This window comes from Macaca thibetana, chromosome 18, assembly GCF_024542745.1.
Source record: "Macaca thibetana thibetana isolate TM-01 chromosome 18, ASM2454274v1, whole genome shotgun sequence".
NCBI classification, from domain to species: Eukaryota; Metazoa; Chordata; class Mammalia; order Primates; family Cercopithecidae; genus Macaca; species Macaca thibetana.
The window spans coordinates 4,970,955-4,994,827 of record NC_065595.1 but is presented as its reverse complement, the minus strand read 5'-3'; the positions used below and the strand labels follow the sequence as shown (position 1 = coordinate 4,994,827).

At 39.2% G+C, this 23,873-nt stretch overlaps 1 protein-coding gene and 1 long non-coding RNA gene across 4 annotated transcripts in view; one reads left to right on the top strand and one right to left on the bottom strand.

The window, feature by feature from the left end:
- ZNF407 (zinc finger protein 407) overlaps window positions 1-23,873 on the top strand; it is a 460,325-nt gene that overhangs the window by 384,250 nt on the left and 52,202 nt on the right. The gene's annotated exons all lie outside the window — the stretch shown is intronic.
- On the bottom strand, window positions 20,662-21,900 carry LOC126941541 (uncharacterized). Its single transcript, XR_007721350.1, has 3 exons — window positions 21,835-21,900; window positions 21,681-21,757; window positions 20,662-20,756 (listed from the first exon to the last, which is right to left on the bottom strand). It is a non-coding gene; the product is annotated as an uncharacterized LOC126941541 (long non-coding RNA).

Below are 23,873 nucleotides of genomic sequence, written 5' to 3'. Positions count from 1 at the left end.
TCTCCACTCCTCACAATTGGAACTGCCACAGCCAGTGAGAACTGAAGTCATGCATCTTAGAGCAGTGGCATAGGGGAGGGGTGAAGATGTATCCAGGCTGAGGCCAGCTGCTGTTCTGAGTGCCTGTGATACATTCATGGGCAAAACGAGGAGGCTTGGCCTTCTGGAGTATCTATTCTAGCAGAAGGAGACAGACACTGAACAAAAGGCATAGTAACTAATTACATTCCTTTTTAAAAGGTAAAGTACTATGAAGAAAAGACAGTGGAGAAAAATAGTAGGAATTGGGAGTTCTGGAGATGGCTCTGGTGGGGAGGAGACAGGCAGTTACCATAGTCAGTTGGAAGGTCTGGGTAGGCCTTGTTGGGATGGGGACATAGGAGCAAGGAGTTGAAGGTAGTGAGAGAACTTGTCATGGGTCCACCTGGCACAAGAGTGTTCTGGGTGGAAAGAACCATTGCAAAGTGACCTGAAACATCGCTGGTGCAATGGGGCATATTGAAAGTGGGGAAATCTGCATTTCCATGGTGAGCTGAGGATTCACGGGTAAGAACTGGAGGAATCAAGAAGGGCTGTGAGCGTCGCGGAAGGTGGACCTTCAGACTTCTGTCGAAGAGAAAACTGCAGTGAGGGGCCTCCCCTGGGACAGCTGGAGTTTGTTTATTTGAAATAAGGCAGGTGTTGTCATTTGCGGAGAACTGTGGCGAGGCCCTGTGCATAGAAGTCTCGCAGTGATCTTCGGGATAGGCACAAAAGAGTGACCATTCTCATCTGATGCCTGGTCAGAAAGAAAGCATGCATGCCTCAGTAAATTACTTCATTTCAGCGAATACAGACCATATTCAGAGGTAAACCATATATAATAGATGGGGCCAGTCTCTCATTCAACAAGTCATTTGTTGTACATTGTATTCTGTATAATACCCTGTACAAGGTACTTTATTTGAATACAGAAATAAAACATGGTCCACGGTCATGGGTAAATATTTACATAAATGAGGGACGATGAGTGGAAGAAGACAGCGTCCTCCTCTGCCCTGCCACCAAAAAAAAAAACAAAACACACACACACACACTAGAAAATTAGATGAAATATCTAAAGAAACTGTTTTCGGGCATTGGACAGGGGCAGTGCGGGACTGTGATTCCGAGGCGAAGAGAAACACAGCAAGCCCCACAGCCAGCCTTGTAGCTTTCTTCCTGGAGGCAGCATCCCCGCCACCCTCAGGTGAAGGCAGCCTGGACAGCCTGGAACGCTCACTTGGCTGAGAGTCAGGAGACCAAGAGGCTGGGTCTGCAAAGCAGGGAACCTCAGGGGAAGGAAGGAGCTGTGAGATTAAGAGCCTCGGAAATCTGCCTAGGCTTTTCTGGTGGCTTTTGCTGAATACTAATCTGCATGCACAGGAGTGAGAACTCCAGGCGGGCGGCAAAGCATAACTGCTGGGGAATTGTCAGCCCCAGAGCCCACACTGGGCTGGGAGTCATTCAGGTTCCTGCCAGCTAGGTGGGAAAGAACTCATTGAATATCCTGGACATTCCATAGGGAACCCAGAAGGCTCATGCCTTCGTCTAGGACTACTCCAGCTCTCTCCCAGCAAAGCTTAAAACAAGCCTCAGAAGAGTCAACCTGATCCACCCAGTAAATGTAACTACCTGTCGCAACAAACCTCAGCACTCCAAAGTGAAGACAGAAAAGCTTAAACATCCAACAGCATGACATTGCTGTATCTGTCATCCAATAAAAAGTAGACAGAACTTGCAAAGAAGTTGCAAGATGTGAGCTATAATCAGGAGGAAAATTAGTAAATAGAATTAGATTGCAAGGGATAAAGGTGGCAGAATTAATACATAAGAACTTTAAAAACAGTATGCTCGAGGAATTAAAAATATGAACAAAATGTGAAGAGAAATGGAAAGTATTTTTTAAAAACCCAGTGGAGCTTCTGAAACTGAAAATATATTATCTGAAATGAAAAATACACTGAATTGGCTTAACAGGATATAATATGCTGTTTTCTGGGGGGAAAAAAAGCCATAGTGAACTTGAAGATAGAGCACTGAAAACTGTCAAACAGAAGCTCGAAGAGGTGAAGACCAGCAATGTGGGGAGAAAGACTGGCGACCGTGTTTTCAGCCTCACGTGTGTTCTCGGAGTCCTCCAAGGAAAGGAGAGAAGGGAAGGGGCAGGGAAAAGAGTGTTTGAGGAAATAATTGCAGAAAATTGTTTAATGTTGATGAAACCTATAAACCCAGAGATACAGATTGGAAAGAAAAAAAAAATTATGTATTTACATTTTATTATAAGGAATTTATAAGTAAGTTTGTAAAACTAATAAGTGAATTAACTAAATTTCACGATAGGAAGACAGTATACACAATTCAGTTATATTTCTTTATACTAGCAATGAACAATTGGAAATGAAATTTTAAAAATACAATTTATTATAGCACTAAAAAATGTTATCTCTAGGGATAAATTTATTCACAAGCTATACACTGACTGAACTCCTCAAATAGATCTACATGTCCAACACAATTCCAATAAAAATTCTACAGAATTTTTGTCATAATTTACATTCTAAAATGTATATGCCAAAGCAAAAGATTTAGAATAGTGAAAACAGTTTTGAAAACAAACAAAATGTGGAAGGCTACCTGATTTCAAGGCTTACTGTGAAACTACAGTAATCAAAACAAAGTGGTTTTGATGCAAAGATAGAAATAAACCCATACCTATGTGGTTAGTTGATTTTCCATAAAGGTACTGAGGGAGAAAGGATAGTGTTTTCAACAAATAGTGCTGGACTATTTTGGGTATCCATATGGGGAAAAAAAAAATTAACCATTGTCTCTTACCTCATGCTCTTCACAGATATTAACTTAAAATGGATTCTAGAAAAAAATGTAAAAGCTAAAACTATAAATCTACTTAACGAAAACACGGAAGAAACCTTCTGACCTTGGTGTAGGCCACAGTTTCTTAGCTAGGATACAAATGGTACAAATCATAAAGGGAAACATGATTTGAACTTCATCAAAATTGATAACTTCTACTCTTCAAAAGAGTCCATTCAAGAAAAGTAACAAGGCAAGCTGCAGACTAGGAGAAAATATTTGCTATATGTGTGTCTGACAAAGGACTTCAATCCAGAATACCCAATGTATAACCTACCCTTCGATTTTAAGAAGACAAAGATTCAAACAAAAAATGAGCAAAAGAAGATATTTAAGCAGCCAAAAAGCACATGAAATGAAGTTAAACATCACCAGTTTTTAGGAACGTGCAAGTTAAAACTATAATGACATGGCATTGCACACCCACTAAGATGACTGAAGTTAAAAAGACTTAAGAATGCCAAACATTAGTGAGGACATGGAGGAGCATCTGAAATTGTTGGGCATTGCTGGTAGTACTGTAAAAATGGTACAGCCAATTTGGAAAACAGTTTAGTAATTTCCTGTAAAATTAAACATATACTTACTTACCACATGACCCAACAATTCCACTCCTAGGAATTGACCCAAAAGGAATAAGAGCAAAAAGCATATGTTCATGCAAAGATTTATATATGAGTGTTTGTAATAGTTCTGTATGTTTATAATAGCTATTTATCATCAAAAGCCAAAATAAACTCTAGTGCCCATCAACAGCAGATGGACAATTCATCCATAAAATGGAGTATTAGTCAGCAATGAAAATGAAGGCACTACGGATGCACTACAATATGGATGAATCTCAAAAGCATGCTAAGCCAAAGCGCAGACGCGGAAGAGTCCACTCTGCAGTTCCACTCATTTCCCAAGCTGCAACAGGCGGTTCTTATCCATAGGGTTGTAAGCCAGAGCCGTGTTTTCCTGGAGCTGGGACAGGGGACCTGAGGAAAATTCTGAGGGTCATGAAATTATTCTATATCTTATTTGTGGTGGTGGTTACAAGGGTGCCTAGATGTGTCCAAACTCATTGAGCTGTACACTTGGAAGTGTGTCCAATTAACTGACTATAAATTACACTTCAGTAAGATTGGTTTTAAAAAATGTTTGATGCTAAACTGGTAAGAAACAAAAAAATAGGCAGCAATTAAGTAATAGTTAAGTGTTCTCTAATTTAAGGAAAGCTCTTCAGAAAACTGTATTTAGGGCTGGGCTTTAAATGGTTCAAATGGTGAACGATGCTTTGGGTATAGGATATGGAAAAATACTTTGTAATTTGAGACGCAGAGAAACAATTTGAATCAGGTAAGCTCACATTTAGGAACATTCTTCTAAATGACTGGCGTGTATTTTAATAAATGACTGAAGTGTGAGAGACAAAGACTGGTGCACTGCTCCAGAATAAAGGAGATTTGCAGACACGCCACATAATGCTGTGGTCCCGGTTTGGACCCTGCGCCAGAATTGCTCCTTCTTCTATCTGTTTTGCTATAAAGGACATTGTTGGAACATCTAATGAAATTAAAATAAGGTCTGTAGATTGGAGAATATTACTGTATCATTTTTAAATCCTGCGGTTTTGCACACTGTTCTGTGGCTAAGAGAAGGTCCTTGTTCCTAGGAAGCTCATAAGTATTCGTGGGTAAAAGAGCATCAGTTCTGCAGCTTACTCCCAAATGGTTCATAAAAGAAAAAAATAATATGTGTATATATAGAAAGAGTAGATAAATGTTGTAAAACATTTACAATGAGATAAAAGTATAAGAGAGTAGTTCTTTGTGCCATCCTTGCAACTTGTAAATTTGACATTATTTCCACTTAAAAAGTTACAAAAAACAAGATCAAGATCCAGGTTGTGTCAAAGGGCTATTTGCTGAAAAGCATGCAAATCTACTGTGGGGAAGTAACTGGGAAGAGCCACACAAGTGATGAAAATGAACATTTCCAGAGAAATTGTGTCTGGAGAGTCTGCATCCTTGTTTAAAGCAAACATTCAGGAAGGAGGCCAGTGGCAGAAGAGGAGGCAGTTAGACCCCAAATGTGGACTATCCCTGCTGGCATGTGTCCATCTGCGAGAGCAGGGCTCGCGTTCAGATTCTCAAACGGTGGGGAGTATTACAGTGCAGTTCACTGTGGACATGTGTCCGATGACCAGGAAACCATATGCAAAAGATGGCAGCGGCACTCAGGACCCAGCGACAGGAAGAAAGATGATGGAAAGGGCTGGGGAGGAATTCCGACTGGAGGGCACTCACAGGCAGTGAGTGGCCACAGCACAGTGTGGACAGAATTCTGGGAGTGACTCTGAAGACAAAGTTGAGATTGTTTTATACAGTTGCTGAGGGTGGAAGAAGTTTATTATTGATTTATCAACTATCTAGACATAAAAGCAATGAAATTTCAAGGAGACAAAATGGTATCCAAATGTTATAGAAGTGACAGGCCATGGTTCTGCAGCTATATTCATTTTAAGCAGGCTAGAAAGATTTACTCGATGTATGTATTTTCTTTCTCTGACTTCCTGTGTGAAAAAACAGTTTGACACCCTGAAATGACTCACATCCTGAATATGTTGCAAATTGAATATTTATTGAAGGCTGACTTGTATTTGCAAATTCATAGAATGTAAAGGACAGTGGAGCTAGATCTGCGTGACTGCAGGGACAACTGTCAACGGCAGGGCCTGGCTTGCGTGATTTAGGTGTGCCAGGAGCCATGGCACCTGAGGGCTAACGGAGGCCACATCCACGGTAAACATCATTCTGGACACTGTGGAGAACGGCCACAGGGCCACAGAAGGGGCAGCCAAGAGACGGGTTCAGAGACTCCTGCAATAACCAAGCCGAGGGTGATTCGATCCTACACCGGGTTGCAGTGTGGGTGGACCAGTTGTGAAGTGGGCAGGTTCTAAAAAAAGCATCAGGCTATCAAAGAAACCTTAACACTGATCCTCGCTGAAAACAGTATTTTATTCGCTTCCTAAATTATTTTGCCGACCATGCTGTTTGTAGCTCTGGGTCAGCTCTGTCTCACTGTGCATTTGTTATATTTGTTTCTTCTTTCTATGTCTTCTAGATTATTATCAATGAAGTCTTCATCTTTTTTAAGGAAATTGTTCAGAAGAGGCTTTGGTAGGAGAGGCAGAAGGGAGGGTGACAATGCTGTGTCCTTCCTCTGCCTTTTTCGGGGCAGTTCCCTCGGCTGTGCTCTGAGGCTACCATTTCTTGTTTAAGAGATACTGAGGGACTTGTGCTTTGCTCTGCTTTTCTCCTTAGACAACTTTGTGTTAGATCAAGGAAATCTACATGCATTCGGAGTGAGTGGTTCTGTTATTTTTACTTCGAGAATTTTTAGAATTGTTAGAAGATTGAGTGAGATTGTAAGGCCATTTATTCTCCATATATTAAAATTCAGTTTTCTACTGTGATGTGAATAGATGGTCTATAGAACCTTTTAAAGTAATTTCAAAATACATGATAAACTCAGCATTAGGTATCATATCTAGAAAACTACTCACGTTCAGTTTTAATACTAAACAAGTAGTGTTCAGTATTAAAATGTTTACAAATGGAATAGTATGTTTTTATGTTCATCAGCCCGTTGAAAACAGAGGCAGGACTTAATGAAACAGAGAATGCAGCTTCCAGAAGGTAGATCCTACTAGGTGAGGCAGGCGTCAACAAGCATTTTCTTAGTTTTTCACAGTGGTGGCTTTTGAGGCTGTAAAGTGATGGCGCTGGCCTCCTGTGTGAATGATAAGAGTATTTGAGGTGGACAGTTTGGGGTTTCAGTTAGTCACCTTCCTTGATTTGAGAAATGCTTATCACTTATTATGGCAATAAAAATGATTGGTTACTTAGAGTCTTAGGACATATTTTAACTGTGTTACTTGGGCATTCTGGGTGTGTTTTTAGTTTAAAATGTATTTAGGGAAAGGAAATGAAGTCAGGAGGTGACCGGCAATGAGTGTTTAATAGTCGCAGATGCACAAAAGGCAGGGCTCTGATTTCATTATTCAACCTTTGTGCGCAGGCAGAGAGCAGCTCAGAAAGCGATTCTTCGAATATGGGATGTAGAATTAGGTTACAACTTCTGCTGATGAAGAAAATGTGAGGTTCCGAATGGACATTAGACATTTTATATTAGAGGAAAGGAAAGTAATGAGTCCTATTTCTAAATGAATTTAAAAAGCAATCTGATTTTAGTTCTTGCAAGGCAGAGAAAATAAAATAAAAACTATCGTACTTTATTTACTAACCAATGAATTGAATTGTCTGCCTTTTATTACAGATATAAAGTAAAGACTATGAAGAGACAATCATTTTTGTGGCTATCAGACTTTCAGTAACATTTCTCTTGTGGTTTAAATAACAGATAGTTTAAGTGTTTTTCCATTACCTTTGTGTAAATGAAAAATGCATAAAATATTTTAACAAGGCAAAGTAATCCAAGGAGATTGTTATTTTGTGTTACAAATTAGGTTATTTCTGTCATAAAATTAAAGAAAAAAAATCAACGTTAGGACATTTCAGCTTAATATCATTTACCAGAAGGCATGTGTAACAGATTTAATGAGCTAGCAGGTCACCTGAATCCAGCTGTTCCCGACCAGCTTTATGAAACAGAGAATGCAGCTAGCAGTGGGAGGTAAGCATTATTACAAGCTCTCAAGGAGTTACAAAATCGATTTCTGCTTGAATGAATTAATTTAGATTATCAATTTATAACCAGCTACACGAATCCCATCAACTCAACAGTTCCGTGAATGATCAGGTTCAATCCTTGTAAGGGCTTCACAATTAGGGGCTTCTAGCAGCTCTGCAGTTAGCACCTGCCGGATGGCTCTCCTGACAAAGTTACTGGGCCCAGCAAAAGGAAAAGGGAAATGTTTGCTGAGGCCCATCACAGAGGTAAAATACAGCCTCTTGAAAAAATAGACATGACAAAAACTTAAGTTAAAAAAAAAAAAAGAACTAAATGTGTATGTTTGAGATTTTTGTCCTTGTGCCCTTTTTGTGTCCATGTACCCATGTGTCCATGGAGTGGTTCTGACCACTCCAGGTGAACTTTGAAATCACCCCTCTGCACTTTGGAATGTTGAGGACAGAGCTGTTTCCTTCAGACTCATTAGAAAATGACCAGACAACAGTGGCTATTTTCGTCTCCCTAAGAGCTATAAAGGCTGGGGTTCTAAGCATTTGTTTCACGGTGAAAACTGGATTCAGTTTGCTCATCTTCTTCCTGCATAGTCACTTTTTTTTACTTCTACCTCTGCTTACCCAGCTGTCTAAAAACAAAAAATGCTCATTATGATCCACAATACTGCCATTTCTTTAAGAGATTTTTTCTACTCGATCTTAAATTGATCACACGGCTCTGTTGTTCTCCACTTGTTTTCTGCAGTCCTGATGCCTTACGCTCGTACCTTGTGTGGAGATCACTCTCACAGCCATGACCTTGTGCAGCCTTTGCAGCACCTGCGAAATGTGCAGGTCATGTTCCTCATCTCCAAGATGAGGAGCCTGGTGCCAGCTGCCAGTGGACTGCTGCACCCACAGGCTCGCCACTCATCCGGGCAGGGCTGGGGTTTGAACACAGGTCTTCAGCTGCAGAGTAAAGAATCCTTTTTTTCATGGGATGGTGTTTCTTGTCAATAAGATTTAATTCCCTGAGGCAGAGAGGGTTTTAATTCCTTGTTCTTTAGTTTACTCAGCTTAGCTCAGTGAAGGGCGAAGCAAAAACACCAAGAAAAATTACTTTTTGAATTAACCGAATGTCTTCTTTGCCTAGCCCCATCCTTCCCAGGCTCTCTGTCAGCTCTTGCCTCCTTCAATGTGAGAAGGTCCCCTGTCCTATTACTACAGGCCCTGGCTGGGTCAAAATACCTGTGTTCTTTTCTAATCCATTTTTCCATAAAATGCTTTCTTTCTTTCACATAGATTATACTTAGATCATTACTTCTATGTTGATGTAAATTTTTTTTAATTAACAAAGGTAAAACTTAAGTATTTTGTTTGAAAGTTGTAGGTTTATTTATACAAACTGCAATTTGTGTCTGCTTTCCCCGGCTTAACCCTTTGGACGTCTTTTCATTGCTACCATAGCCATATTGCAGAACATACTTCTGAGAAAACACACACACACACACACACACACACACACTAGAGTCTACTCCAGGAGTATAGGAATATTGCTCACAAATGTGCCAGACTTTAAGTTTCTTATTTTTGAATCATTGTGTTACAGAATAACCGTGAAGTCAAATCTCATAAAGATTGCTGATAGTATAAAAGAGAATGATTCTTATACTTTGATCCCCACAAAAGAATAAATGTATATGAATATGAGTCACTTTAGGAAATACATCTTGATTATTCTTCCATTATTGAAGGAATTGGCCTGATCCGTGTAGCCAAGATGACTGCATTTCAACATTGTCACTTTAATTATTTTGCAACTTTAATTTTCAGTGATATTTTGACCCAATGTGTTACATGAAAAAAAGTAAGCTTAGTCTGAGGACATGCATCTTAACAGCCAGTGGCTAACATGATAGCTTGTGATTTCCCTGAGAGAACATAAATAGAATATCCTGCAGTCTTAGAAAATAATAAGAAATTTCTTTATGGATTGATACCAGATATGTTTAGTTAAGCAGAAAAGGCAATGTGAAGAACTCTGGGTGCTGGTGCTGTGGATTCGTATTACAAGGAAAGAATATGCATAAATGGATCTGCTCTTATTTCCATAAAATATCTGTGGGCGAGTCCACAGGAAACCGATATGGCAAGTTTGCTCTGGATGTGGAAACCCAGTGTCAGGGGGACATGAGTTGGAGAGAGAGGTTTTTACTGGATGCTCATTTGTACCTTTTGAGTTTTGAACCAGTTGAATTTATTATCTATTCAAGATGAATTAATTTTTAAATAACATGCTACACTCCTAGCACAGAAGATTCTTTTGAGACGTAAAACACGGTTGTGAAAGTGTTTTGTAATTTGTAAGTATACTAATATTATAATTGCAAAGAGTTAATGTTATTCAGCTGTCACGGTTGATTATGTTACAAAGGCTGAAATGGTCATATCAGTCAGGGCATGATCTCTTTTTCTTGGTACTCCTCAAACATCATCAGCTTAGTAAAATTTAGACCAGTATGATCCTCTGAAATAAATCTGTCAAAGTTGACATTAGAAAAATTTTTCCTTGATATGGCATCTCTTCAAATGGCTAAAGCAATAACTATGTGAAAAAATAGCTATCTGGTTTAAGTTTTAAGATAAAAGATGCATCTGTTTTTAATCTTTCATCATTACTTTTTACTGCATAATTTTTACATATTTTATTAATGCAAATTTTATTGTATTCACTATTAAGTTGTAATTAATATTTACCTGCCTATGTGCTCAACCTTATACTAAGAGCACTGTGGAACATAAACTAGGATGAACTAATTGTGCTTCACCTGAAAGATCATACATATGTACATCAAATGCTTGGAGAATGATTATAATAATCAGAATAATGGCATCAACGTCAAATTAAGGTGCGTCGATAGCCTTTGGTAGAGTGCGGTAAAATAGCCTCACAGGTCCTGTCTCCCTGCACCCTCCTCCCATATGATTTAGTACTCATTTCCAGAATTCTCTTTTTGAGGGCCCCCGCCAGAAATTGGTCATTTCTGTTCAGACACCTCAGTGCCTGTCACATGATGTCCCACCAGAACCTGAGCTTTCAGGGCCAGAGCCCAGCCTTGGCAGTGTTTATTTCTCCAGGGCCTGGCAGTGTTTCTAGCACAGAAGGGGGAAAATGGGTGGGGGAGATAGATTTCTTTGAAGTGCCAAATATAACACTAGGAGTTCAACACAAGGAAGGAGCAGCATGGGTTGGATAAATTAGTAAATGGGACAAATAATATTATAAATAGAATGACATCTTTTTATGAAATGCTTCTAATTTGGCATTGGACTGAAAACCTTAAGGTTTTATTTTGAGCCAGAAAGTTACATGATAAAGGATATCTGTTGGAGGAGAAGACCTTTCTGTGTAATTTTTATCATCACAAACCATTATTAGACAATAGTTAGTCCTCTCTGGGCAAAGAACACATTTTTAGGTTAAGTGAAAATGAAAAATGCCAGTTTTTAAGGTACTGAAGAGTAGTGAAGTACTATGAGAAATAAGTATGGAACAATAGGAATAGAGCAAAAGGAAACAGAATACATTCAACCCAGCACACATGGTAGAATCTTTCCTCAAAAGTTGTCTGAAATGCCAAGTATCTCCAACCTTGTATTTCTGTCAATTCGCATGTGAATATCAGGAGAGACATTAGCAGTAGCAACAGAGAATTCGAAGTTTTGCAAGCATATTTTATAAAGATGGAGTACAGAATAGAAATTGAAATATAGTCGGTTGTATATGGAATCTGTGATTAGACAAGTGGTTCTCACCTGGAGGAGATTCTGTCCTCTGTGAATATTTGGCAATATTTGGAGACATTTTGGATTGTCCCACCTTGGGCCAGGGCAGTTTTGGTAGAAGATGCTACTGGCCTTTGGCAGGTGGAGGCCAAGTGCTGCCGAACGTTCTGCAATGCACAGGACAGCCCCTATACCAGAGTCATCCAGTCCAAAATGTCTGGGAGCCAGGGTCGAGAGAGCCTGGTCTAGACAGGTAAAGAAACAGGAGGAAACCAGGAGTGGGCCTGTAAGGGCTGGTCGGCCAGGTGAGCGCAACTGCAGCCTACAACCTTTTCCCATATTTCTCCTGAAACGGTTTACGTGTTTTTAAAAAATGAATTTGTTCTTGCTGATATGCGGTATTTTTGTATGGTTTGACTATTGGAGCTCCTCATGATTAAATTAATAAATTTTCTGACCACAGGTTTCTAAAGGCAGGTTTTCTAAGAAGCCCCTGGGGTGACAGACTTCCCTTTTTCTTTCTTTCGTCTTCCCCTCTCCCTCACCGGGAGCCCTCTGTAGTCTCTAGGGCAGTTGTACTTGTTGGTAGGAGGAGATGAGAAGGAAAGAATAGACTGAAACATTTACGTTCCAGTTCTCACTAAATCACCTAAGAGCAGCAGGACCCGGGATGACTCAGCCAGACTCTAAGCCCCATTTGCTCCTTTTCTTAGAAAGAGGTCAGGGCTGGGTACAGTGGCTCACGCCTGTAATCCCAGCACTTTGGGAGGCCAGGGCGGGCAGATCACGAGGTCAGGAAATCGAGACCATCCTGGCTAATACGATGAAACCCCGTCTCTACTAAAAAAATACAAAAAAATTAGCCGGACGTGGTGGCGGGCATCTGTAGTCCCAGCTACTCGGGAGGCTGAGGCAAGAGAATGGCGTGAACCCGGGAGGCGGAGGTTGCAGTGAGCTGAGATCGCGTCACCACACTCCAGCCTAGGTGACAGAGCGAGACTCCATCTCAAAAAAAAAAAAAAAAAAAAAAAAAAAGAGGTCAGGAATTCAGCCCACCTACCTCACAGGCTATGGTGCTTACTAAATGGAATAACAAACGGAAGTGCTATTACAAATAAAAGATAGTATTGTGGCTTTCCACTACTCCGTTTCTCTTCAGGCAGCTTGTTGGAAATTCAGCTTTGCCATCTTAACATGTCTGCCTTAATATCCGTATTACACTTCATGCTTTGTTCTTAGGACACAGACCTCTAAATTCTGTTTGATTTATATCTGAAAACAGTAGACATAGTACATTAATTAGGCAACATCAACTCATTATTTTTTTAAAAAGTAGGGCTTTCTGAACAAACATTTCAATTATTTCAGAATTATTTCGAAAACCTGAAGAGAGCTTATCATTGTATTTCTCACATTGAAGGAGGGGCTTCCTGGCAAATGTGTGGAGAGTAATGTGTTCAGTTTTATTTCTGAGTTACAATGTCCCTTCCTCTTCACATGCACCACTGTGACTCAGTGTGTTTGACAGCTTTGGCCCATACACAGCATTTGCTAAATAGCTCTATTGCCCTCTTTCCTTCAAGGAGGCTATTTTTATATTATTAATGGATGGGAATCGTGCGCAACCCTTGGACAAGTTCTTGTAGCCTTGCATAGAGTTCTGCATAGGATTTGGGATTTGTTTCAAAAAAAATTGGGGAAGATCAGAGAAATGAACTTTTTAGGGCAGTCCCTTCTTTCTTCCCCTTCTTCCCTTTCTTGTTATTCCTTGTCATGTTTCTGCATTTTAAAAAGTGGACTCCTTTCTCATTTAACCCATTTTTCTTAGTTTAATTTAAGCATTCCAGGGAAACAAACTTTTATGCGTCAAGATCAACAAATGTAAGCATGTTCAGGAGGTCACATAATACATTTCTGGTAGAACAAGACAAGCAAATTGCTTGACCCCTCACTTTGTATTGTCCACTCTAAGTACAGATACTGTGTTTTCTGTATTACACATTATTTTGTAGAATCAAATTCTTGTTAACACATGATATGGAGACACTCACGGAAATTGTCAGGTCATTGGCTCTTAAGGGAAAGGGATCAGAGTTAGAACCTTCTTCAGGCACTTACACACTATTCCAGCTCTGGCTTGTAACACTTGAGCAAATGGCAGCAGGGCAGCAAATGATACCCTGGGGACCTGTAAGAATGCTGGCAGCTGCTTATCTCCCCCTCCCCAAAGACCGTGAAGTCCTAAAGCAGATTTCGCAAGTTTGTATTTCTATTTGTGTTGAGAAACTAAAAGTTTAACCAACCCTCTTTCTTGCTGCCTTACCCGCCACCACTGCAGTGTGGCCCTCAAGTGCCTGGTCTCACCGAGGCTCTCCTGCTCAGTTCGTGTGTGCCATGGCCTCTCCATGGTGCGCGTCGTAGCACTGGTGTTAAGTGGCCGTGAGAAAACCCTTCTTCAGAGAATAGGAGCATCTCTAGGATTTACCTAGGCTTTTGCTGTATCTGATGCATTCTTGGGGCTAATTTAGGGTAGGAGACTGGGTTCCATTGCCCACAGAGTTAAAAAATAATAATACATTTTCCCATTGCTATAAATTGTCGCAAGGGTCATTCACCACGTCTCTGATTCTCAGGGAGCAGGTGAGCACTGTTGGGGGAGAGACAAGCCAGAGCAGGACAGGCCCACGCCACTGAAAGGAAAGAGCCGTGCTGTTGACCGCTGGTGCTTCCTTGGGAATAAAACGAGAGCGGCATTGGGTGCGCAGAGCCAGGTTCACTCAGCCTATCAAGCGAGTCTCTTGCTCGAGAGCCACCTCGTCCTGTCCGATGCATCCCATCAGTCTCATCGTTGAGAATTGGAATTTCACCAGGGATGGGCTGTTTTCCCAGTTTTCCAGTATTTGTTTGATCACACTTAACTAATACTTGGTGTGTAAAATGAAAGATGAAATATCTTCTGATATCTTTGTTTTACTTCAGCCGTCAACAGTCATCATTTTTCAAGCCTGTGTTTCCATTTTACTTTATGTTGCAAAGTCTTTGAAAGCAGTCCCAAGTGCTTTCCATAACTACACCTCCCCGGGGTGGTAAATCCGCCTCTCTTCGGCCCCACCACAGTTAGGACGGCTTCTGGCTGCACGGGGATGGGCAAATGACCTCAAGCTCCTGAGGGCCTCTATCAGCGGTGTTCCACATTATTGATAGTAGCAGAGATATTGACAGTCTGTGCTTGGAAGGAAAATAGGAGTTTGATATGACATATTGTGTGTCTCAGCAAGACTCATAAATAATTTTGACAAGTTTTTGTATGCATGGGAAAGTCCTTGATTCAGCCTCCCATAAAAATAAACTTCTATTATGGAATGTATTTGTCAAGTGGCTGCTTGATGGATGGAGCTGCGTTTACCCCTTGGCAGTTCGATGAGTTTTAGATGCACAGCTTACCAGAGAGGATTTACGGGCAGTACAGAAATAATTATTCAGTATGAAATGCATAATTCCTCTACCTGAATTTTCATTTTTTATTATATTTTGTTTCTGTTGCATTTCTGGTCTAAAACAAAAGAACTTGCTTTTTTTTTTTTCTCTAGAGCTATTGTTTGGTTGAGGGTTTATATTGAAGCCAGTGAAGAATCTGATTCAGGATTCAGCCCAGACCCTGTCCCAAACTTAGCTGGTATATTTTCATTGAATGCAGAGTTTTAGGGTTATTTCTTGAGAGATTTACAAATATATATATAAAATATGCTCTTCGGAAAATTCATTTTTATTGAGATTGAAAACCTAGGACATTGACTGCCTTATTTTTTTCTGAGGTTATCACAGCTTATTTACTTATTTAAATGGAATTATTCATTCACATTTCTGCTACAGAAAGCAGAATTTATACCTAAATTCTTGTTGCCTCACTCTGAAACCTTAAAACATGTCATTCCCCGCCCCCCAACTTAGAATTGCTTTCTTAACATCCACACGCTAAGTGAGTATCCTTGAGTAAGTTGGAAACTTGAGAAAGTATCAAATCCCCACCCTCCTGGGATGCTGCCAGCTTATCGCATGAGAACCGTTGCTGGTCGTGTCTGCTCGGCCTGCAACAAACCTCGGACTTGGGAACGTATGTTTGAGGAGACTAAAGTGAGCAGCAGGTCTACAGGAGTTTTGATTCTTCATTAACATAGTACTGACTTTTTAGAAGGATTTCCATTTGTTGAATCTCCCTTCAAATAAAGTCCTGGATCCAAACAAGCGATGGTGAATGCAGACACTGAGAGGCGCATGTTGGATGAACAGGCCTCTCGGAGGAGGTGTCTTCAGGGTCAGCCTCAGAACTGATGGAGTTGCAATGTCGCTTTTGCAGTCCTAATATTCTTCCTCTGCACTGCCTCTCCTATTTCTTGAGAATGGTTTGTTACTTTCTTGAGAATGGTTTGTTGTCTTTTCAAAATGACAGATTTTAGATGTATAGATCTTTCCTATTGTGTCTTTGTTTTATGTTTGATAATTTCTACTCTTATGATTTATTTTCTGCCTTTTACTTTGTTTACTGTCATTCTTTTTTCTAACTTAAGTTGAATGCTTCATCAGTTAATTTCTTTTCTTATATAGGCATTAACACTAGAGGTCCTGAATTTCCCTCCAAGGAATGTCTTAGCTGCATTCTATAAGTTTTTATATTTGAGAATTTTTGTAATCCTTTATCTAAATACCTTCTGATTTCTTCCTTAGTCTCAAGATATTTTGAATTGTCCTTGTATCTCCTGATGTTGGTGGGGTTTTTAAAAACATTTTTCCTCCTCATTATTAATCTATTATATAGTTGCACTATGGTCAGAGAAGGCAACTCTATGAGCCAGTTCTTTGAAATTTGTTGTAGCTTGCCTTTTGGTACAGCAGTGAACCCTTTGATAAATGTTCCATCTGGGCTTCCGTAGATTAAGCTTATTAACTGTGTCTTCCAATCATCTATATCCTCGCTAATTTGTGTGACATTTACCAAATACTGAGAGAGGCATATTGAAGTTTTTTACTACAAGTGTGATTTTTTTCTTTGCTTAATAGTTTAATTCTACTGTTAGATACAACTATGTATAGAATTCTTAAATGTTGCTGGTAAATTGAACTTTTTATCAATACGAAGTGAACTTTATCTAGAATGCTTTTTGCCTAAAAGTCTATTCTGTTGCAGACTACTAATTACACTTCTTTTTTGATTAATAGTCACATGATGCTTCTTTTTCTTTTCAACTTTTTCCAGAGGTTAAAGTGGATCTTTGAAAGCTTCATAGAGCTGGATTTATTGTTTTATAATCCTGTCTGGAAAACTTGGTGTTTTGGCTGGAGCATTTGGGAGCATTTAAGTCAATATACTTACTGTTAGTATTTTATTTATTTATTTATACCATATTTGTATTTCTGTTTCTCTTATCTTTTCTGTTTCTTTTTTTTCCTACTTTCTTGTATCCTTTGAGATTTTAAGGTTTTTTACCTCATTCCATCTTTTTTCTTCTGCACATTCTTTTTCTGTTCTTTTAGTGGTTAGCTTAGACATTTTAACACACGTGTGACAAGTGTAAATGTTGCTAACACCTGTTATTTCCCTTGTCACACAACACAGGGCACCGCAGCACCTTAGTCTAGTCCTCACAAACCTTTTGCTCTAACAAGTGCGCAGACCCACAACTCCTGGACATTCTCGCACACAATCACTCTCCTGCTCCTTTTTTCCTAATATTTGAAAATGAACCTCCACCAACATTTTTCTCTCTGTCAAGTGAGGTCTGAATGCAAAACGTTGTTCAATTTTCTTATACACAAAGTATTTCATTTCTATGATCTCTAATGTGTTAGAATCAGTATCTAAATAATTGGTTCAATTTTCTGATCAACTGTTGTGTGTCAGATGCTTTGCTCAGAGCCAGGGTCCATAGCATAAAAGAAATAGCTGCTGCCTTCACGGAGTTCTTAATCTAGCAGAAGAGGAAAATATGTTCACAGGTAATGACGCTACTACAACATGGGAAATCCTCCATGGGAAATTTACATCAGCTACTTTGGGGTCCACATAGAGGCAGCCCATCAGTCACTCAGGTCCTTGCAGTCAGGATGTGCTGTTGAGTTATGAGCTAAATTTTGTAAGTGGTTTCTAGACAGAGTAAGGTAAATGGTTTTCTCAGACGAAGGAATAACTCATTGAAATGCACAGTCTCAAGGGGAGTAAATTTAGTGTGGCTAGTCAAAGACCCTGTGTTTGGGAGTGACTAGAGATGAGGCTGGAAAGTTGAATTGGGAGTGAATTGGGAAGTTCACTGTATGCCATGCTAAGGAGTTTAGACTTGATGTCAGCTGAGGGCAGCAGGGGACCAATGGAGGTTTTATTGCTCACCTCTGTGCAAGTCCCTATACACCAAAAAATAAATGCCAACACTGTTCCAGGCACTACACCAAGAAAAGTCGGGAGTGGCCATGCCCATTCCAGTCTAATGGAGGAGATGGGCTTATGATGAATCATTATACAGATGATTCCAAATCACAGTTGTGAAGCTACAAAGAAGGAAGAATATCAGGGTCCCTGAAAGGCTGTAACTGGGACATAACTAGCTTCAGTGGTCAGGAAAAGCTCCTCTGAAGAAATGACCTTGCAGCTGCTCTGCAGACCTCAAATGAGCTCCCAGGTGACTAAGATTGCAGAAAGTCGGCCCCGGATAGTGGCGTTTTTCAGAAATGTTTTCATTTTAACAGCATTGCAAATATGGTCGTAAAAAAGCTCTTATAATTACCAGTGAGATTAAACATTCTTTCATATACTTATTCGTATTTTTTACTTTATGAATTCCTTGTTCATCTTTTAACTTAATCGTTTGTTTTTAAGATGAATATATATGTGTGATTTCTGGTTTTAGATTCATAACTTTGTAATGCAGGGTTATAGGAACATTTCCACTACCTTCTGATCTTTTGTGGCTTTACTTTTTATAAATCCAAACCTTTAATTCATTTGGAGATATTTTGCTGTAAGGTGTGACATAAAGATGTAACTTTTTTTCCCAAATGGTTATTTTCCCCAGTACATCTAGTGAATAGTTCATACTTTCAATCTTTGATTGACAATGCCACCTTTATCTCATGTCCAATTCTCATAGATTTTATTTTTCTCTACAGATTCTTCTGTTTCAAACACTTATCTTCTTCCAGCCCAGAGACCCATTATCCTCCTTACTGCATTTCTATTCTGTTTTAATATTGAGTAGAATAGGCTCCCTTTCTCTTCTGTTTATTCCAGAATATACTTTCAGGAAATTGGTATCTTTGTAACATTAAAACTTCATTTACAAAAATAGTATCATCTCTCACCTGGTACTCAAGTTTTATTGTTAAGTCTTTAAACCAGTTTTTCCTATGTAGTTAGTGTTTTGTGGCAATTGTGAGTAGAATTTTTAAATTATATATTTCCTTCTTATTCGTATATAGGAAAGCTATTGACTTTTGTCTATTTTTCTTGTATCAAGCCACTATACCCTGTCCTATTAATTCAAAACTGATTATTTTACATTTTATAAAAGGTAGCCCTTTATTTTAATCCACAAGCAATAAGTGACAGGGAAATAATGACACTATTAGGTCTTTAAATATTGGTGCCTCAGGGAAAGTTAAAGCAGGTATCAACTTGTGTGGATGACTTGATTTCTAGCTATGTGTTGATTAACCCAGTGAAATAACCATTCTTACAAGCGTAGATTAGGGGAGAGAGAAAAGGAATTTTATGAACGATGACAAGCAAAAATAATAGCTATCACTTGTTCAGCAGTTACTATGCCAGGCACTGTTGTAAGCTTTCCACAAATATGAAATCATTTATTCTTCATAATGACTCCTGTAAGAGTACTATTATTTTGTTTCATAGTAAAGCAAACCCGGACATAGATAGCTTCAGTAACTTATTCCAGGTAAAAGTTACAGAACCTGGATTTGAACCTATTCAGGTTGATTCCAGAACCCAAGTCTTAACCCCACTACACTGCACTGCCAAGAAAATAGACACACCCTATTTCAATAGTCATAAGATTTTTGTTTTTGCATTTTATTATTTCTAAAATCAGAAATCCCAATTATTTATTTTAAAATAGAATTGCATTTTACAAGCAGTGCTGTCCTAGACTTAAAGAATCAGAGTAAGTAAAATATCTTGACTTGGAAAGGGTGTGAAAAGTATAGAAACACTAAAAGACATAAAGTGGGAAAAGGAAAACATTATGCACATTTTGTTGTTTTGCTTAAGGCCTTCATGCCAGCCATTGTCCTGAAAATCATGCTAGTAGTCATCCAGTCAATTTCTTTTCTGATCGTGTGTTTGCTAATAAAGGACAACCTTGATCTGACTTCCCAGAATTACCAATCACTTATTGCCCCCTGTCTACATGAGATTTCATCTCATGAGATTTGCCAAGAGAAAGGCTAAGATGTATATTTCCAGAGAGCTCTCTGTGACTGGCCAGGTCGAGTGTGGGATATTTTGGAGGTCTGGACAAGTGATGGGGATATGCAGAGATTTGTGTGAGCTGTTAGTAGAACAGTGAGACTGACAGCTCACTCCAGGGCCATGTGTACAACTAAATTCGCAAAAACGACAACAGTTATGTGTCACCAAAATAATAAGTGGGTCACAGGCTGATTTTCTACCACTTCCTTGTGACTGCTAAGCGTATGCCAGGCACATTATTTTTTGTATCCCAGCTGCTTCCACAATCAGATATGGTAAATCAGGCAAGCTGAAAATTTCAATCACATTGGAATCAGCAGCAGTTGTATGAACACAGCTGTATTTAAAAGCAGTGAGGATGCAGACATTTTAATATATAGCCATGGTGAAACGAGAAAGAACTACTCCTGCCATTTTCTTGTTTTACTTGAGAACTTGGGAGTACTTTTTGGTGCATATGTCTCTCTCCTTTGTGTTAGACTAATAACGGTTTTCACATGCCTCCTACTTGTGGATCTATCTAAATGAGTATTTTCCTAAAGGAAAAAGCATATATTTGAAGAGCAAACAACACTTAAGTCTATGAAACGCTGCCCTGTCATACTATCAAATAATGGCTCCTTGTCAAGTACAGTCAGATCTCCATAAGAACAACAGAGGATGTGGCATCTCCAAATGGCCCACAAGAAAACTGGGCTTTATCAGGCAGTGAGTAGGAAGGGTGGTGGGAACACAGCCCTTGACAACCTGTGTTGTGGAATTAGTGGGTTGAAAAGCTGAGTCTTATTTATAAAATCTCTTTGTTACTCTTGGCTTGTGTTTAGTTTTCATTTCTCTTATTCGATATTTTAAATTTACCAAAGTAATAATGGACTTCTAACAAGTAAAATAGCACAAACACGAATAAAGAAAAAGCTGAAAACCTCCTCAGATACCGCAGATCACTGCTCACAGCACTGTGGACTGCCTTTCCCTGGGAGTAAGAAGCATGTGTCCCTTACACCTCAGATACTGCAGATCACTGCTCACAGCACTGTGGACTGCCTTTCCCTGGGAGTAAGAAGCATGTGTCCCTTACACCTCAGATACTGCAGATCACTGCTCACAGCACTGTGGACTGCCTTTCCCTGGGAGTAAGAAGCATGTGTCCCTTACACCTCAGATACTGCAGATCACTGCTCACAGCCCTGTGGACTGCCTTTCCCTGGGAGTAAAAAGCATGTGTCCCTTACACCTCAGATACTGCAGATCACTGCTCATAGCCCTGTGGACTGCCTTTCCCTGGGAGTAAGAAGCATGTGTCCCTTACACCTCAGATACTGCAGATCACTGCTCACAGCCCTGTGGACTGCCTTTCCCTGGGAGTAAGAAGCATGTGTCCCTTACACCTCAGATACTGCAGATCACTGCTCACAGCCCTGTGGACTGCCTTTCCCTGGGAGTAAGAAGCATGTGTCCCTTACACCTCAGATACTGCAGATCACTGCTCACAGCACTGTGGACTGCCTTTCCCTGGGAGTAAGAAGCATGTGTCCCTTACACCTCAGATACTGCAGATCACTGCTCACAGCACTGTGGACTGCCTTTCCCTGGGAGTAAGAAGCATGTGTCCCTTACACCTCAGATACTGCAGATCACTGCTCATAGCCCTGTGGACTGCCTTTCCCTGGGAGTAAGAAGCATGTGTCCCTTACACCTCAGATACTGCAGATCACTGCTCACAGCACTGTGGACTGCCTTTCCCTGGGAATAAGAAGCATGTGTCCCTTACACCTCAGATACTGCAGATCACTGCTCACAGCACTGTGGACTGCCTTTCCCTGGGAGTAAGAAGCATGTGTCCCTTACACCTCAGATACTGCAGATCACTGCTCATAGCACTGTGGACTGCCTTTCCCTGGGAGTAAGAAGCATGTGTCCCTTACACCTCAGATACTGCAGATCACTGCTCATAGCCCTGTGGACTGCCTTTCCCTGGGAATAAGAAGCATGTGTCCCTTACACATTTTTTGGAAGGTGTTTGAATACTCTACATTTAATTCTGTAATTTGCTTTTTTCCTTCAGATCAGATATAGATACAGTTTTTCATCTGAACAACTGTGTAACAAAATAGAGTAGACGTACCATAGTTGATTCGGCCATTCTCTTATAAATGAACATTTGGGGTTTTACTCATTACCACTACAAACAATGCTATATTAAATATTATTACACATGAAATAAAATCTTTGCTTACAAAGAATCCAAGTGATAAAAGTAAGTAGTAAGAAAATATTGATCCATTTAACTTTTTTTCCCCCAAAATCAGAAAATATTTGTCAGTATTTAATAAATTTTTGTCAAATGAAAGAATGAATATTGGATTTATTTTTGTCTCAATATTCTCATAATGTCAAAATAAGCTCTGCTTAAGTAGTACCATTTATATAAACTGAATGTATCTTAAACTTGCATTATAATTCCACTTTGAAAAGGCTTATAAGGAGAAATCAAAAATTATTGAGGCAAATTTGGTATATTTGTTTGAAATACTTTCTGTATAAATTAGCCCAATGACAAATGGACTTTTTCTAGCAAGTGTTTAGGAAGATTTTTTAAATAGCCTAGTAAAATGTACATAGTCATTGAGAATAGTAGAATTTAAATTCCTATTCTGTGTTTAAATATTTATCATGTGACATATTAAAACTCTTCTTTTTAAACCTGCAAAAACCAGTTTCCACCTGGTTATTGATATATTTAAATATTAAAGTAAATCTGTAGCACTAGCACTCTGTCACACTTGTTTGACATGACAGTTGAGCTCTCACATTGTAGAATGTATTGTCAATACATTCCATTTATGGTGTCCTTGGGCATCTGTACTGAAATCCATTTTCAGACACTTTTTGAGTTAGCTGAGATGCACATCACAGGGCTTTAAGCACCACAGTGTATAGCAGGCTCTGGGAGTATCTACATTCTACAGTGCTTAAATGATTTGTAATCATTTTAACCCCAAACATTTTCTTTTCCAGTTTTACTACACTTTGCCAAGGACTCATATACAAGGCTTCAAATAAAAGCATTTTTTTCCAAATTATTGAAAATCTGAATTAGACTAGTAATAATAGAAAGGTTGGAAGCAGTTCTGCCCCCGTAATTCAACCCATCATGCCCCTTAGTAGAATTTGCCTGTTCCAAAACCTCTGCTGTAGAGCTTTTTTTTTTTTCCAACTTTGTTGTGAATTTGCTGTTCGACAATTCCATTTTTTATAGAAATGTTAACTTAATTTCATAATAGAAAGAGATGATATAAATGCCTTATTTCATGAATGGTTTGTCTTATTCATTAAAATAAACCTTGTAATCATTTTAAATACATGCATTTTTCTAAATTCAGCTACTGGCTCCTTAGAGAGGATTTTCATTTTGTTTTGTTTTTCGAATTAACTCCGTATCACTAATGATAGAAAGGGTCCTTTTTAAAAAAAAATGGTTTGTAGGAGGCACATAACGTATGTCACTATGATAACGGACATAGAACACCTAATTGTATCATGAAAAGGAGACCGTGCCTGATGCCCATAGTTTGAAACTTTTTTCCTTAATGTTTGCTATATTTATTTAGCCTATAATTGAATACACAGTCATTTTGCTGTTCTGCAGATCGCCTGCGTGGGAGTCAGGATGCATATTTAATGCCTGATTTAAAAAGAAAAAGAGATGCAGTGACATGTGGGCAATTGTAGCAAAGTGGGTTCTGTGCACATTGAAGTAAAGGTTTGAGAGAAACTCATTTTTCTCTTTCTTAGAAAAGACATGATGTTTCACAGCAGGAATTGTTGTAGATCTGTATTTATTAAGTGATGAGTAGTTGTTCTTTTCCTTTGCACTTTTAATGACAAAATCAAATGGCAGCGAAGAAAAGCATCTCTGCTTACTTGGAGCACACCTCTTTCTTTCTTCCTTTATCTTCCTCTAATAAAAAAGGCCCCTAAAAGGTTTTGTCTAAGAGAGAAAAACATGTGGCTTGGTTACTAGAGGAAGGAAAGCCAGCAGA